Source organism: Anticarsia gemmatalis, chromosome 20 (assembly GCF_050436995.1).
Source record: "Anticarsia gemmatalis isolate Benzon Research Colony breed Stoneville strain chromosome 20, ilAntGemm2 primary, whole genome shotgun sequence".
NCBI lineage: Eukaryota > Metazoa > Arthropoda > Insecta > Lepidoptera > Erebidae > Anticarsia > Anticarsia gemmatalis.
In genome coordinates, this window is record NC_134764.1 from 1,449,675 (window position 1) to 1,468,138 (window position 18,464).

The following is an 18,464-nucleotide window of genomic DNA, read 5'->3' on the forward strand; positions in this document are numbered from 1 at the left end:
AGACAAAACACTGTACCGTAATCTAAAAGTAAACGACGTCCATAGTAAGACTGGCAGTCTATTTGCTATACATAACATACTTTTCACCCCAAAAAAGTATTATATTCTAGACAAAATCTTGGACCGCTTTCCCAAAGAAGAACTTTGAACAGTCTTGAGCACCCTCATCCCTTAATCCAAACACGTAACAGTTCATACATAATCCCTAATTAGGGGCACAACTCTCGCATTGATTGGAGATCAAACAATAACCCTTGTGGCTCTCGACAACTATGTCCAACTTGTACATTTTCAGGTTGGCTAGGGTGAGTATAAGATAAGTAGTACGTAGGACTCGTCTTTTAAATATTTTGTTACTTAGAGGTAAGAGCAGTCCAATGATATGCGAGCGGTTAATCCATTTAACTTTTCGAAATTCTATGTGTATTAGAAACAGTTATCACATTATCATTCGTGGCGGAAAATTTCGTTAAAAAAACCAAACAGTACCTCGATTCTCTGCCACTATCGACTACCGACAACCGGCTAGCTATCGACATTTTGACATTTAGAATGTACTGCCAACAAAGTTTTTACAATGCCCGTCAGAGGTGCTGATAAGATTTTCATACAAAATTTCTCGATGACAGGTCGGTTGTCGGTAGTCGATAGTAGAAGAGAATTGAGCTACTGTACTAGATAATTCTTATCAACCAATCATTGAAAATACAAAGCATCCGACCAACACTTGGCCGAACGGAAGAATGAGGGCCTTGCTTTTCCTTGCTATTAATCTTTGCCTAGCGATGTAAAGAGTTTAATTTTGATAGCTTAAGTAGTTATAGTTTACTAATAGGGATATCGTAATGAGATCTTTTACATAAGTATTTCAAACTATCTCAGGACTATCTTGTCTCAAGGAAATTCACAGTCACTCCACACCCAAGACAGGTCCGCCAAAGGTAGCCATATTTGCTCCCAACTTGTTGTGGACACAAACGATTTGTGCTCCACCATTGCTTTACGTTACACAGTTATTAACACAATCTAATTGATGTTTATTGAGGTGAACATGCTAATTTACTTGCGTGTTCGTGTATTATTTTGGTTGCAAATGCGGGTACAATGTTGGATATGGACAATTAAGTTTCGCCCTATGTGTGACTGTACTAAGCAACTTTCGTCTGAGAAGCATAGTACAATTTGGTGCTGTTCGATACTAGAAACGTAAAATATTAATAATTAATAATCTACTATAATATTTTTTTAAGATTTGCAGTCGGAAAGTTGCGAAGAGTTAGCATTCAGTAGTTTCGGTGTCATTCTATTTCACACGCTCTATGTATTATTTATATAATAAATCGAACACAAACTCGGCTTTGGCTTTATTCTGTTGCTATTTCCTAATAAATAACATTTCTTATTCTTATGGTTATGCACAGAATCTAAAAAGTGTTAAAAATAATACTGAAATTCAACCATCGCTTGAATATGTTTCGAATCACAATTTGTATACTGTTTAAATTTACATTTGCAGCATTTAAAATGAAAGAAATTCAAAGCAGATATTATTGTAATAATGTTTCTGACATTAAAAGTAAAATAGATTTTCTATCTTTTATCACCAGACGACAAACGATCTTAAATAACCAAGCCTATCTATGAACTAAGTTTACTAAACTGTGATTAACCACAGAAATATTAATCAAATAAAAAGCTTTCATATATAAATACAGTGGGAATCGCGCTTCTATCAGAATCATTAAAATAACGCGAGGACACTGAGCTCGTATTTCGATGGATACGCCCAAATTTCCATCAAATATATGACCAGCTTTAATTTATAAGAGAAAAGAGGATTTTTATTATTGATATATTGAAGAATTTGCTATATTTTTGGGGTGAAAACTAAAAAAACAGTTTGGTCTTGAAAGTAAGTTATATGTAGTTGCCAGTCGATTAGAGAGAGAGAAACTGGGTGACTTGCGTATTTTACTGAAAATACTACAATTTATTTGGTAAATCTGAATTGCAAAATGCAGTTTTGCTGATTGATTTGAGGCGTACAAAATTATTTTAGCATAACAAGCGTCGCTATGTTATTTGAAATTGTAAACAGTTATCACATTATCATTCGAGGCGGAAAATTTCGTTAAAAAACCAAACAGTACCTCGATTCTCTGCCACTATCGACTACCGACAACCGGCTAGCTATCGAAATTTTGACATTTAGAATGTACTGCCAACAAAGTTTCTAGGATGCCCGTCAGAATTATTTGAAATTGTAAAATGTTTTCCATAAATCTTCAGAATTTTTAACGTTTAATCTCTTTAACAGACAAAGTCGTTTTCAATTTATAAAAACAATGCTTCAGAAAAATTCTTGGAATTGGAAGTACATATACAATCCCCGCTTAAGCTTGTCCCCTAAACTAGTGGTATCACGCGACCGCGCCCACAATTTCGTATAGACCAACACGAAATGCAAATATGGGACATAAAGGTAATATTTCGTGATAACGTTGTGTGGTAATTAATAAAATATGTTCTCTCCATAGTGGGTGCGGATTGAGGGCAAATGTATTAGATTTGATTGTTTTTACCCATGATTTGTGATACCTATGACCTTAATGGTTTATGTTTTATGGGCTTTTTGTTATATATGTGTCAGTTTGTAGTGAAATTTTGGGAGTTCGTTGTCAATAATCTAACATAAGAGCACACAGTTTTAATCGAGTCCTTTTGTCCTGTTAGCGAGAGCTTCTCGCGGAGTAAGGGAGGGTTAGACCCTGAGGATGCTAGCTAAACTTATCAAGAACTAGTTCTGATTTGTTGATAAAATAAAGATATGGAATTATATTACTTACAAATAAATAAAATTAGACTTATTTGTCTTATTTCTTTATTGTTATCGACACGAAAACTTATCACCCGATATCAACCCCTAACCTGTCACAAAAATCGAACCCGGAACCCCACAGTGCGTTCCAGTATCGCAGTTTTCAACATCTGTAAATTATACCCCCCGGGGAGATCGCGTGAATGTCCGAAACTATTTAATTACCGTTACACTAATACACAACGCCGCGGCATAATCAAAAAGTGATTTATAAAAATGAAAGGCGAAAGTATCAAAACACTATGTTATCAAATATATTAAGTACATTAAAATTCCGTACATACGTCGCGGGCATAAATTAATTATGTCAAAAGATATTTTTACTAATTAAAATTGGTGTTTTAAATGGCCTCTTGGTTGCTTAATTTCCCTTAAATGTAAAATTGTAAGTAAGAGAAAAAAAAATCAACTTTTAAAACTATAGCTGTTTATTCTTAACATAAGAGTACCTAACCTAGCTTTATTTCAATTTAAGAAGAATAAAGACTTTACTATTTACAAAACTAGCTTATTCTGGCATTATAAATACCTTTTTTATAACCACACTATAAAAAATGTTGTAACAATGAAATATGACCAATGCAAGTTTTAAAACTCTTCTAGTCAAGATACAATAATACTTAATTTGTACTTTTACGGCAACATGTCGACATAGTACAAAACGGCTAAATATGCGTACTAATATTAATAACGGTCGCATGCGCGCCGACAATTAGCGGCTACTGTCTCGTGTCGTTTGATTTTAATATCGAAACATTTTTGTTTACAGTACTTTTTGGTAAAAAGATATTAGGTCGATAAGGACTCTAAAATAGGATTCGTAGTTAAGTTAGCTATCCTATTTAAATGCACAATCTGTAGAGTTTGATATTTACAAGTGAAGTACTAATTTATTATTTAACTACTGAATTCCTAATATTGTATTGCAGAATACTTTTTAGGCGAAAAAGTCATAGACAGAAATATAACTACATATGCTTCAATCATATCCTTTCAATGATTACTATTTTTAATCGGTATTATCTTTACTGATCATTTAATACGAAAAACATGGTGGAAAAACAAAAGTAGATTGAAAAAATACTATTATTTTTTACTTTCATAGAAAGAACAGCCGATGAAAAAAATAATACACCTCGTCACATATGTAATAACATCACGACTATCTCCGAAAACAATCCTTTAATTCCTAACCAAAAGAAATCATTGATACTACAATATTTTTAATAAATTCGTTCAAAACAATTTCCCACTATTCTCCCCTTCTATATGGCCACGTCACGAGGTAATATCAAACAATTTGACGTGCATCGGTCGCTCAGGTCAACTCGATAAAGACACACCCATGATATAAGTCATGTGGGGTATAACACGACTACTTTGAACACGACGCGAGGGTGATTTTTGTGATGAAAGTGGCTTGATTTTTTTTAAGAAATCTGAATTATGAGACTTAAGTATTGATGGCAGTTTAACCATTTAACTTGCTATTGGTTTCGTTACAATATCACTCTTACAGAAAGAAAAGAAGTATGTCTAATACGAATAATTGCTAATTAACTGATTGCTTTAATCTATCTAATGATATCCGAATACGAGAATTAATATATTCTGAAACTCAATTGAAACCTGTCCAATGCGGTCCTTAAATGTGCCCAAACATATTTTGTTATTTTTTGTTTTCATTGATAAAAATATATTTTCAAATCTTCATAAATAAGTTTATCATAAAAGAATCAAATCATAGTTTTTCAAATCATCTTTGGCTAACTCCAACTTGGTACAAGCGACACATATCAACTAACAGACCTACACCCACAAAATACATACATAAAAATCTATTAAGCAAATGAAAAAAATCGCCCCACAAGATAACGATCTATATTACAATAAAATCCCAGTTTTAGCCGCTCCCATACATGTATGATTTCATACATTTCATACAAATTCATACAATCGTTTAATATGAATGATAAGGTGGTTGTATGTCATTAGTTTGTGTTTCGTTTGAGTGATTACAAAGGGTTGTTTAGTCACTGTTTTTAAATAGATTTTAGTTTTTAGGGGTTAATTGGGATTATTGTTTAAGGTAGCATTATTTTTTTTACTTTTACAGCCGGCAACGTAATGAATTGCGAATCAAACTTAAATTACATTGACATCATAATAATTTCATTTGTGGTGTGCCCCCACACAATTGTTAATTATACCGGAATAAAAACTGATTAGTGCTCTTAAAATTTAGTAATGTTGATTTGTTCGGCCTTAAGTTTCAAATATTCTGATTTTACCTCATTCTTAAATGCGTTTAAAATTAGTTGACGTATTTATATTCCGCTTTTCTGATTGTTTTTATTTTCGATAGGTCGATGTTCATAAGATGTAAAACTAAAGGAAAAGTACATAATATTTAAAAGTACTAATTATTAGTATATAATGAAAATCCGATGCTCAATCTCATCTCCAACGAAAGATTTTAATTTCTTAATTATTCCATTTTAAACACTAAACTGTATCGTCTTCAGCAAGCATTAAATTACAAATAAAAACCTATTTAAATTTCACCAATCCTTAAAATAGCTTCAATAAAAAAATTAAAAAGTCTTACTAATAAAAAGAATCCAAAAAAATATCCTTAAATCAAAATAAAATAAACACAGACACATAGACTCCCTTTCTTCAAACGTGACCTATACAATACTATACACATCATCGCCCCATACATTAAAATTGTACGCCCTATTATGATTCAAAGGGAAAAAAATCACTTGACATACACTGCCTTGAATATTTCATGTTTCATTACAACATTTACCAATATATTTCTTCAACATATTATTCAAAAATGACCCCTATTTGTATAGGGTTAAGAGTGATGTAGACTGCATCGTTTGATGCATTTGTTCCGTGTAAAAGACTGATCTCAATATGGGAATCGTGAGGTAGCTTATTAAGGTTGTATTAGGTTCTAAGTCACGTCGTTATGTCTAATGATAGCTGCTGTTTCTGGGAAGTATCTCTTTGTATTGTTTGAAATACTTTCGTTTTTAGAGAGGTTGGTCCAATTTAGTTTGGTTTCGAGTAAGAGATACGTTTTGGGAGCTTAAATAATGTGGTGTAATCAAGAGACAATTACAATATACCAAATTATTTATCGGTCTAATTTTAACTGATCTAATATTACACATTATTCACAAATCGGTGGCTTTAATAATCAAACATATCAATGATTATATTAATAAATTGCGATAAAAAAAAATGGGCGACTTCAACAAAATTTAGCAGAGTAATAGAGTTTGTTCTGGCAAATAAGGTAGGGTATTGTCTATAGAAATTCTAGAAAAGACAGCTTTTTCCGCGAGTGGTGCTACGGGCAGTAGTTGGTTTTAAATATCTAGCTCTAAGGCTGCCATAGTGATCTATCAACGCACAGCCCAAACCACTGGACGGATCGGGCGAAAATTTGACATACAGGTAGATGTTATGACATAAGCATCCGTAAGAAAGGATTTTGATTAATTATACTCCCAAGGGGGTAAAATAGGGGATAAAAATTTCTGTGGAAATTCTGTCCGAAGTCACAAACCACGCGGACGACGTCGCTGGCAAAAGCTAGTTGTATATATATAACTAACTTTTACCCGCGACTTCGTCCGCCACCTGAATTATCCCATGGCAATGCGTCATTTTCCCGGAGTAAAAAGTAGCCTATGTCCTTTCTCGGGTATCAAAATATCTCCATACCAAATTTCATGCAAATTGGTTTAGTAGTTTAGGCGTGATTGAGTAACAGACAGACAGAGTTACTTTCGTGATATAATCAAATCATTCACGTTCTATTCTACACCAAAAAAGATTTCATTCCAAACTTCATCTACATCGACTGCAGTTTCCAAATCCGCATGGTACAGAGTATAGAGATTGAGATGTTGAGGCACTCGCGTCCCGACATCGGCCGTTCATTTTTGATGAGCTATCTTTTGATATAGCCACGCCACCCCGGTGCCTGATAATGCGCCTGATATACGTCCATGACGGGTTGCGAACTTTGAAGAAGTAGATGAAGAATTGTGGAAGAAATTGTCAGCTTAAATTATCAAGGAAAAATACTTCGGGAAACATTAAATACAGTCTTAGTATCTTGAACTAAACAAATCGGGTGAGGAGAGTATTTCAAATAGAAGATTATTATTGCGTATGGCATTAAACCCGCATGGATCATATCAAATGAAAGATGAAGTTGACTTAGTAGTAGCATAATATGTGATTTTTTTGCACTTAGATAAAGGCTTCCTTTCAATAAAATTGCATAGTTTAGTTCAGTTACCACCTTAAGTCGTTGCGTAAAATAGTTACTAAGTTAATTTGTCAACGGCATTTATTATTGTAAAAATCACAAATAATTCGTAAATTAATTAATTAATACGCCTTGTAGATAAGCAATAATCAGAATAAATATCTTTTTGCAAAAATTATAACATAATCCTACGTAAAATCTGTACTAAACGTTGTCTACTTGCCAGAAAGTTGTCCAAACTGTAGCCCCGTGTGTGACATAAGCCTCGTCGGTAGTGGTTTGTATTGAAATTTTTGAATATGCCAACACTCGAGGATGCAAGCTTTTGAGTGTATCCCAAAATATTCGCAGTAATTATACTCACTGGGTCTCTCGATTTTAGTTTGGTTAGCTACTGAAGCGTACGGGTTTGCTTGCATTTTGACTTTTAGTTCGAGTAGATTTTGTGACACAAAGATTTTATTATTAGTTTAAGTTTTGACTGCAGTCTGTTTTCTTATTCAATGTACCTTAATAAGCCCATAATGATTAATTAGAGATAATGTAAGCCCAATTTCGATATTCTACGTCCAGAAAGTTGGCTACGAATTTTACTTACATACCTACTTAGGTACATGTTTGAATTAATAAACGATAATATCACAGATAATATATTCTTTTCGGTAAGAAACTGGTCATTAAAGTATATTAGGTACCTACATTGATATTAATTTATTTAAAACCACACAACATAATAACTGCCTTTAAACTATCATAAGATTAGACGATTTTTTAAACTCGTTTCTGTCCCACTGCTGGGCAAGGGCTCCCGAGTCCACCACGCTGGCCAAGTGCGAGCTGGAGTCTAGGTTTTATGCAATATTTAACCACAGTTACCAGACTTTACTTCTAAACTTAGCACTAACTAATGTTTTTCAAATTGCCGGAATGTTATGTAATCAGTAGTTACCTAATAGCAGTTCCCAAATGCATTTCCAATTCAATTTCTTTGATAGACAAACGTACTTTTTGTAGTTTTTCGCTCGGTATGAGAGTAATCCGTGAAATCCAAGGGGAGGGTGCGTTGTCTAGCCACTCGCTGCTGTAATGTGAGCTCATGAAACTGAAATCGTGGAGGAGGTAATCATTACATGTATTTGCATAACTTTTTGGCAAGGTTATAGATTTAAAAATGTATGAAAATAGTTACGATTCAGATTTGGAAATTAAGAGAATTTTCAAAATTTTTGCAATGACGTCATTTTGTTGAGTATAATTTATGACTTTTTATAAACTATGCAATGTAGAGAGCGAAGGAAATTTACCAAAATGAATTATGTTACATTTTGCAGGTTTACGTTATACTTTAAACATAAATAGGATTTTTTTGCGTCCAAGTGAGTTTATTGTGTAATCTCTCTACTTCTTCAGTCTCATAGCCCAGTAGGACGGATAATCTACTCGACCAATGAAAAGCCAACCGCAGACGGCTTTACATGGTCCTCAAGGCATACTACCTAATTCCGGTCCATCTCAGAAAAAAATTCAACAGAATTTATTTTTCGGTCCAACCCAGAATTTGAACCTGAGACCTCAGTTAGACAGTCGCTTACACTACCGACCCATAAAGGTAGTATTATATATCACTAAGTATAAGTTTTATATTGTTATTTAACTAGAACATATCCACGTATTTCAGGCTCTATGATCGATGCACATGTTTTTGTTTGCACAAGTCTCACCCGTCAAGTTATGTAGTTTCGTTTCTTTTGCCTCAGCCTGTCAGGTCTTCGCTCAGCTATATTGTATGCCTAATGGAGGCGCAGTTATGATGAAATCTTCTGATTGAGATTGTGAATAATAATTGATATCTGATTAAAGTCATTCTAGGTTCATAAATAACAAAGAAAATCGGAAATAAATGAAGAAATACAAATTTCGATATAAATATGGCTTTCTGGACCTGTATAAATTGATATAGAAGAGAGAAATATTTTTTATAAAATTAGATGAAAAGTCTTTAATACTAATAAGCATACGACCGAAAATAAACCTAAGAGTGAGTATTAATAGCTGTAATAAATAAAAAAAGTCTCTACTTTTAGGAGAGGTAGATAAGTAATGAAATTATTTATGTGTTGTCATCAGTTAGTAATAAATCGATATTAAACTTCGCCAGTGCTTTGGTGTAATCAATTGTCTAATACATTACGAAGCCATGTTGAAAAGTCACCCCAAAGATAATAATACAAATAAAAGTAAAAAAAACAAATACAATTATTCAATGAATCTACGGAACGACAATAACATCAGACACATTTACTGAGAACGATATTTGCATATTTTAAAATATTTACAAACATCTTACGTAAACGGGAACACCTCAACCAACTTAATATTAACACAAAAAATACAAAAATCAACCTTAATCCTAACGAAATAGGGTTTAATTCAACTGTAAAGATTAACTTTGTCTAAGATACCGATACGATTCGTCCCCCCAAAACGTATCATGCATTGCAAATGCTGAATGTCATTGATACATACAATTTGCGCACGAAAATAACCTCTAAAACGTCACAATAAGATTTCGAGGTTATGTTTTCCGGCGGCAAAACTTTCGATTGCTTTTTATTTAAAATTCAAAGAAACAATATTGGGTGTGCATAGTATTTTCGAGACATACTTTATGAGCGTAGTGGGAAATGCGACAGTGTATCCATTTTTTTTTCTAAAAAATAGCTTTGGAGAATTTATTACGCGTCGGTGGCCGCCATTTTTTAATCACGCGTGAGTGTTGCCAGTTCATACAGGTAATTTGTTCTGCATTGTTCTTAGTTTTATTGTACTGTGGGCACATTTTATTGGAGGAAGGAGTTTGGTACGCACAATGTGTTTTTTCAGCTTATTATTACTAGACGCCGCCTGAAGCTTTTTAATCTGAAAATATTAAATACGTGAACATAAAAACATGAAGTTGGTAATTGGACATTTACAAGACAAATTAAAAAATAGTTGATTGAACTGCGCAGGAATCGAATCTACGCTTTAACATTATATGTCTAATACTAACACCAAAACCAAATCTAAAGTAATATCAACATTACGTACTTTATACTTTTTTAACCCAAAAAAAAACAAATAATGTTTCAAAAAGTGCTCCACTCTCAACGCATAAACTTTCTTTACCTTTTCTTCCAAATCAATCTTCAACCTGACCTTCAATAACATTTCCCTTATAAATCAACCCCTACAGAATCAAATAACACTTGTAAAACATAGGTAATACCCTCCCCTAGCTAACAACCCGTCCGTTGTCCGAATCAGAAGAATCTTTTCAATAACATTGGCAGGGGACTGACCCTACCGGTGTTACAATATGTAAGCAATTCAAACATTCTTCAGTGTATTTTTTTGACTTGCAACACTTTTATTGAGGGTTCTTTTCATATTGTGAATCTTAAAAAGCGGGTTTGTAGAATTTGAAACGACAGGGCTATCATATTTGGTGTTTATTTGCTTCAAATTTTGAATGGCTGTACCAATATTTATATTTGAAAATTGGAAGGAAAGCAAAATATAGCGTAAGGTTTTTAAAGACACTTTTTATCATTTTGCTCAAATTAAGTAGCGGTAGAATATATTTTTATGTAAATTAATAAGTTAATTTTTCCTACAGAGATAATACACGCAAGACTATTGCATGCGTTATTTTATCTAATAAATTAATTTTATCAGGCGTTGATAGACAGTGCAATAGCTATACTATCATATAATCCAATGAATCATTAAAGCAAAGATACTGCCTTAGCAACTGTTATAAAATCATTTTACCATAGAACATAAAATTAAAAAAAAAAACACCTTTATATAAGTGCCAACATAACAAAACAGAATCGCGCCAAACAAAACACTATCACGGATTTTATTTTCATATTTCGAATCGCAACATTCGGTACGCTTTCTTTTGCATGCTTACCAATTTATGAATACAGTTATTATGTACCTTAACTCAATGAATTAGGGTGTATTTTTGCTTGTTTTTCTTGCAATATACATGGTGTATTAAGTGCGCTAGATGTCGGAGAATTGAATGGGAACACCCACTATAGACAACTGTCTGTATTGTCTAAAGAAAACGCGTGGCGCGGGAAAAACGTATCTTTTAATGATTGCAGTCGCAAAATGTAAGGCTTAAGTGGTAGAACGACAAATTAAAAAGGATATAATGATGAAGGGGTGGATTGTGAATATCGAAAATGAAATATTTTTTTCGCAAAATGATTTTGTTAATGATACTTCGTCGACCACTTTTGGGGTTATGCTCATTTTTATTATATGTTGAGGTTTCAGACTTTCTTTTGTATGCTGTGAAATATTTTGAAAATATCATTAGGATATCTACATAATAATAAAAGGGTTTATTGGAGAGATCGCGTCAAAAACTGGTGAAAGACTCCTCCACATTATGTTTCCCTTAATCTTAGCCGATAGCGTTAAATATGATAACTTTAAATAAGAAAAATAAATTATTTCTTTAAGTCTTTCATACTTAAATTCTATTCTAAAAGACAACTCCCGCACTAAGAATCGAACCCACGACCTCTTTAAGTAATGCTAGTGTTGTGGCGACCTTAACCACTGCGCCATGGGGGCAGTCAATACGATACACAATTGATAATTATACAATAATTATTCTTTAATCTTCTCAAATTCAGAAAAAACATAGCATTACAATCAGACAATCATGCACAAACCTAAATCAGTATGAAAATATCATGGCAAGACAATCAGACAATCATGTACAAACAGTATCTGGTATAGCAACATCATCAAATTACCATTTACTAGTACCTACATAAGTGTATGTCAACAAATAAGTGTTTATTACATGACTAGCATATGGTTAAGGTAACATTATATCGCCGCACGCGTTTATTTCTGCTCCGTTTATAACTACTGACTGTTACATAATACTACCTGACCCGGCAAGAGAAGAATAAGAGAAGAAGAATATTTTTTTTTTTTTTTTTTTTTTTTTTTTTTTTTTTTTTTTTTTTTTTTTTTTTTTTTTTTAAACAACTCCCGCACTAAGAATTGCTCTTGTGTCGCGGGGACTTTTACAAACATACAAACAACGGACACAAAGCACAACCAGACCCGAAACAATTATTTGTGGATCGCACAAATAATTGCTCCGTGTGGGAATCGAACCCACGACCTCCCGTTGCAGTGGTATCGGCGTGGCGACCTAAACCACTGCGCCACGGAGGCAGTCAATTTATATGGCAAACATTGTTTTGCCATATAAATTAAAAAAAAAATAGTTTCACTTAGGGGTGTGAAAAATTGATGTTCGCCGATTCTCAGGCCTACTCAATATGCTCACCAAATTTCATGAGAATCGGTCAAGCCGTTTCGGAGGAGTATGACAACGAAAACTGTGACGCGAGAATTTTATATATTAGATACTATAGGAACTGTCATGTCGGCATTTTTACAGCCGCTGCTAAGAGAGTTGATCAAGTCTTTCGTGCCTTTTATTGTCCGATAATTTTATAGAGAGCCTCAGCATGATTTTAGATTCTTGCTATTTTACACGAAATATTATAATGTAACGGGTTTTAAACGCAGCCCGGCGATGCAAATCGGTTGAAACGTTGAGTAAACAAATAAGGTATCATAACCTTAATTTTCAATCACTTTCAAAACCGTTTGCATTATAATATTAAGCTTTAATATGCACAAATTTTCTAGATTAAAATGCAATATTATATTTAATTTTATTCCCAAAATAAAGAAGCTGCATCCAACAGGCTTATGACTAATCATAAAAAAATTAACGTAATTCCGCCGATCCATTGCAAACGGTCAATTCCGAAGGTATGGCAAGTATGTCACGATACTTAGCCATGGAGCTTATTGACAGAATATTGCTAACATAATAGTTTGCATATTCTTCTTGTCGTATGGTTAGTGGTCAACCTAGTGTCAAAGTTGTTCAAGCCGCCCAAAGGCCTTTAAAGAAGAAAGAAAGGAAGAAACTTTGACGTGGCTTAACGACTGTTATCTTAATTGACAACAACCGGAACCGACTTTTTACGTGCCCTACGAAGCACGGAGACGCCCTGTTCAAATACCACTATGCGGTCACCCATCTATGGAATGACCGCGCCAAGGTTTGCTTAACCCACAGATCGTTTACCGACCGGTGAGCGCAACTGGCTACGGGCGCCTCAGTTTGCATATGAGTAGTGGCAAGATCATATTGCTCCTTCGTTAATCATAGCTTGATTGTTTATTATGGAATTTTCTTAAACACGTTGCGACATCGTTCAAGTGATTATTAATAATGGCACACTTAAGATCGTATATAGATATTACATAATGCATTTATCTTAGATGTATTACTACTATAAGCCTTTTTAACGTAAAAACGTCGCATTAAAATATACCCAGACTCGAAACGAGTTTTTGTGGTCAAAAGCATCTTTAACAATGAAAATAGTGAAATTACCTATTGCTGTAAATTGACTTTAAAGTAATTTTACAATCGATGAGGAAAAGCAACAATTAAATTGATATTTTCATACAAAATTACAATTGAAAATGTAACAGTGTACACATATTTTGGACGCTTACAGTGCATCAATACCAATATAAATATATGCCACTAAGTGTGTATTTTTTTCTAAATAAATCAATTCATAATATACTTACTTCAAAACTACAAATATTGACCAATCCATTGCAATTGAGGTCACATCAGAATTAAGCCTAATACGCAAGGGAACAAATCGGGAAGGGGCACAATTTCCTCGTCCCCAATACGACACGGTCCATCGTCGCAAATGAATAAAAATCAACCGCAATACACATACATACATACATACAAACATATACAACGTTCCTGGGAACAATTCGTTTGTGTTAGATGGGAATTGTTTAGATTTGTCTACGTTTACTGAGCTTGCACTATAGATAGGTGAATTTTTCTTTGTTTTGTGATGACAGAAGGCTCCTGGACTTGTAATAAAATTAACTACAGTCTCCGGAGTAAGGGGAGGTTTTCAATCACTATTGACTATTAACGACTGAGTTGCGATCGAGTAGTTTTGAATGAAAACGCTCCGAGCGTATTTTTTTTTTCAAGTAATTTTTTAAGTCATATTGGCTATGTGACACTATCGAGGTTTGGAATACGCGTAGAGGTGACTTAATGAAATAAAAAATGACTTAAAAACTTAGAACCAAAACTTCCTCTGCTTTGTACCTTGAGATGGCACAGCGGTAGACCTTGAAAACGATAAGAAAACTAAAACAGGGCTGTAAGTGTTGGACAGCAACCATATCGATAGAAGAATGGGGATCAGAGTAAAAGTCTTTGCTCAGTAGTGACAAGACATTCTATCAATTTAAACCATAACAATGTATTTGTTTTACGTGCACAAGGCCAAATAAATGAGCAAACACATTTTCATATTTGTGGCATGGTGTGTCTACACCATAGGTTACTTAACCCACGCCATGAAGTTGAATGCTTATCCCTACATTAAAACAATACTCATTAAAAAATACCTGTTAAAATTCTAAAAATGCGAACAAAAAGCGTGAATTAATTTAGCCCGTTGCGGTCTATTCTGTACACAAGATGGTCTCACAAAGATAACGTACAATAATCAAGTTAAGGTCTGCATTGTGCCATCATAAGTAAAGGTCGGCCCAGATTAAATTTATACCACCCTAAAATAATTAATTCCCTTTAACTTCATTAAGAAACCCGCATAGGTGTAATTACAATGAGCTAAGGAATCTTAATTGTCGAATTGAAACTGATACACACAGCTCACAAGGAAGACAAGCAGCTAGAAAGTTTTTGGCACGAAATTCAATATATTTTTAAAATTATTATCGCTTCCTTGCCTAGGACAGTGTACATTGAGCTGCTGCAGCCTTTCGTTGAATAATAACTGTTTTGAAAATCTACACACGGTCATAAGATTCCAAACTAAGCAAAATTTGTCCAATGGAAACCAGACAACTGATAAATATACTTATATAAATAAAATACACACCTTACCTTACCTTTTATGCACACACTTATAGGGATAAATAGTGACCACCTTAGTAGATTGACTTATCTTTGAATAAAATCTACTTCTGCGCTAAGTACTTCAGATAAAAATAAATACATTAAGTACTGCAATATCAGAATAAGACCATAATTATGTACATTAACATTTGTTTCTTAGTTAATGAGAGTTATTATATCTTTTAGAACTGTAGTAGCGTGACAACTACAAATTTATAAATCTATTAATAAAATAATTCATTCCATGACCTCCTCGATAAGACAATACAAGAAATCTTTCCTAGAAACTTAGCAATGAACTCACGGTCAATATTATTTCTTTTGGTAAGTAGCTGTTGTTTACTACAGGAACTACTGGTGATTTGAAAAATTCTTTCAATGTTAGATAGCCCATTTATCGAGGAAGGCTATAGGCTATATATCATCACGCTATGACCAAGGGGAGCAGAGTACAAGTAAAAAAATTTACAAAAACGGCAAAAATTTTGACCCATTCTGTCTCATAATATATGACGCAAGCGAAATTGCGCGGGTCAGCTAGTTAAAAATAAACTATTTTGTACTGTTTATCAGTATCATAGTTTCCAATTTACGGCTTACAAGGAGTATAAGATAGGGTATCCGTTAAATAAACTGTCGGCTATTTCAACGACACTTCATTTTATGTAATATTTATGAAATTATTTTTTCTATAGCTACTGCGTGACGATACTGACGCTAATGATCAATTGATATTTTTTTTATTAGAATCATATTTTTATATTATATTCCTTGCATGTACGTGTGCATTGTGAATACCTAGTCCCTGCTCAAAATAAATATCATCTTATTTCTTTCTTTAAAGTCGTTGCCTCATATCTGCTGTTGTTCGTATATGTACACCGTTCTTCCCTCCCGTGAGTCCAGCACATAACACTACCGCGCCTTATTCAAGATCACATAATGGGATGGATATATGGGTTACAGTCGGTCAGCCCGTCACGGCACAACAATGAAATGTAATATCTTGTGCCACCCCTGATCCTAGCACAAAGGCACACAATAACGCTTTCAATAAGACGCTTTAAACTGTTTATGAATTGGGATATTAGTGTATGTTTATTAGCGAAGAACTTACTTACGGGAGATCGCCAAACTTTCCGATTTTCGTGCGATGTCACGTTTTTTATGTGCAAAATGCATGGCTTGAGGGACACCAACTAGTTCAATTTTCAGAAACTATGTGTGTTCTTGTAAGTTTTTATTAGGTCAGGCAAATCGTCGTCTTTGCAAGTGCAAGATATGGTCAAATACTCCAAATCTAGGAAACAACTACTTTTCCAAATTACCGATAGTATTCTTCATTACGAAGTAAGAATTCGACTTCCTAGTAGGTTAATTCGTAAAAAAACCTCCTGAAATAAAAAATAGAAAATAAAAAATCTTGTAACGCTTAGAGACTTAATTACACATACATGTAGCTGTTCCGTATGGGTATCGAACCCATGACCTTGCGACACAGTAGAGAGCAACCATTGCGACACTTCTTAAAAGTACTAAAATAGATGATAAGCTATTAATATGAAAAGCATTAAAAATCCAGATTCTACCATTTATAGTAAAGGAAAGGTCATACTCGATTCGAAATGAGAAAAGTTTGAAACGAAATCCACTGTTGACGAGTCAATATTAACTACAGAACAGCAAACTTCTGTATTACCGTCACTTATTCAATCCGTCTTCTAAAATAGACCTTATGTCCTAAGGAATAAAGTCTACATACTTGCTTGAAAGAGTTTAACAGTGATAGATGGAAGTTGGTGTTTCATTGGAGTTCCGATGAAGTTTTTTCTAATAAGGTTCGTTGCAATAGCATATTCCTATTCTGTGAGTTTGGAGTTTATTTTATCTGCATTTCTCTTTGAATGGGTGCTTATCGTAGTATTAAATGTTTCTTTAGGCATGTAAGGATGCAAAAATGCTTGCAATTATTAGTCCATAAAATTGTAAATGGAACATATGTACATTCAGGAAAGGTAGGATGGACGGTAAGATTTGGTTTGTAAAATTTCAAACTCTCTTTTATAATAATTGTTTCGGATCTGATTATGCTTTCTGTTCGTTGTTTGGTTAAGTCTCCGCGACACAAGAGCAATTCTTAGTGCGCAAGTTGTCTTATAAAAAACATAACTTCGAAAGTCATTGGTGTGATACCTCGCGTTCGAACCTAAAACCACTAGCATGGGAAGTGCCAATAGTCCTATATCGATAATCATATTTACAATATACTTGAATATGATTGCTTGTTTAAAATATTTTATGTCTAGATAACCTACGCAAAATAAACCTTGTTATCAACAATATTTCCGTTTACATAACATTGATAAATTATTGCTAATTACTTAAGTTGTTCATACTAGTAGTATTCGTAACTTTTCGTGAATTAATATTTATTTATTTTATAATTTTCAATTAACATAAATACTATTACATTATACAAAACTGAACTATAAATATTAACAAATAACAAAATATTTACAATTATACAATATATTTACAATATAAAATATGCATACAAAAGGAGTGCGTCACGCGTCGTAGAATTTCTCCTCACCATCGTCGACTGGTAACGTAATTTATTTTGATTTATTACTTATCCACTGCTGAGTGGACCTCTCCTTCAAAGAAGCGCGAATGGTTAGACTTCGAGTCAATTCTTTAGCAGGTTAAACTTTAATTTTTTACCACAATAAACCAAATCGGACTAGCCGCTTCTAACGAACAGCAATTGGTTTAAGTACGAAAAACAGTAATATGTTGTCTTAAGTATTGAACTTTCGACTTCTTACTATTGTTCGTTATATATAAACAAAAACTATATAAGGTTACTAGCTGACCCGCGCAACTTCGCTTGCGTCACATAAGAGAGACTGGGTCAAAATTTTCCCCGTTTTTGAAACATTTTTAATTGCTACTCTGCTCCTATTGGTAGTAGCGTGATGATATATATCCTATAACCTTCCTCGATTAATGGACTATCCAACACTGAAAAAATTTTTCAAATCGGACCAGTAGTTCCTGAGATTAGCGCGTTCAAACAAACAAACAAACAAACAATCAAACAAACAAACAAACTCTTCAGCTTTATAATATTAGTATAGATTAATCGTAGGAATTAAAAACGATTAACAAACATTAGATGGTATAATCATATGTATGTGTAGTCATAAATATGTATT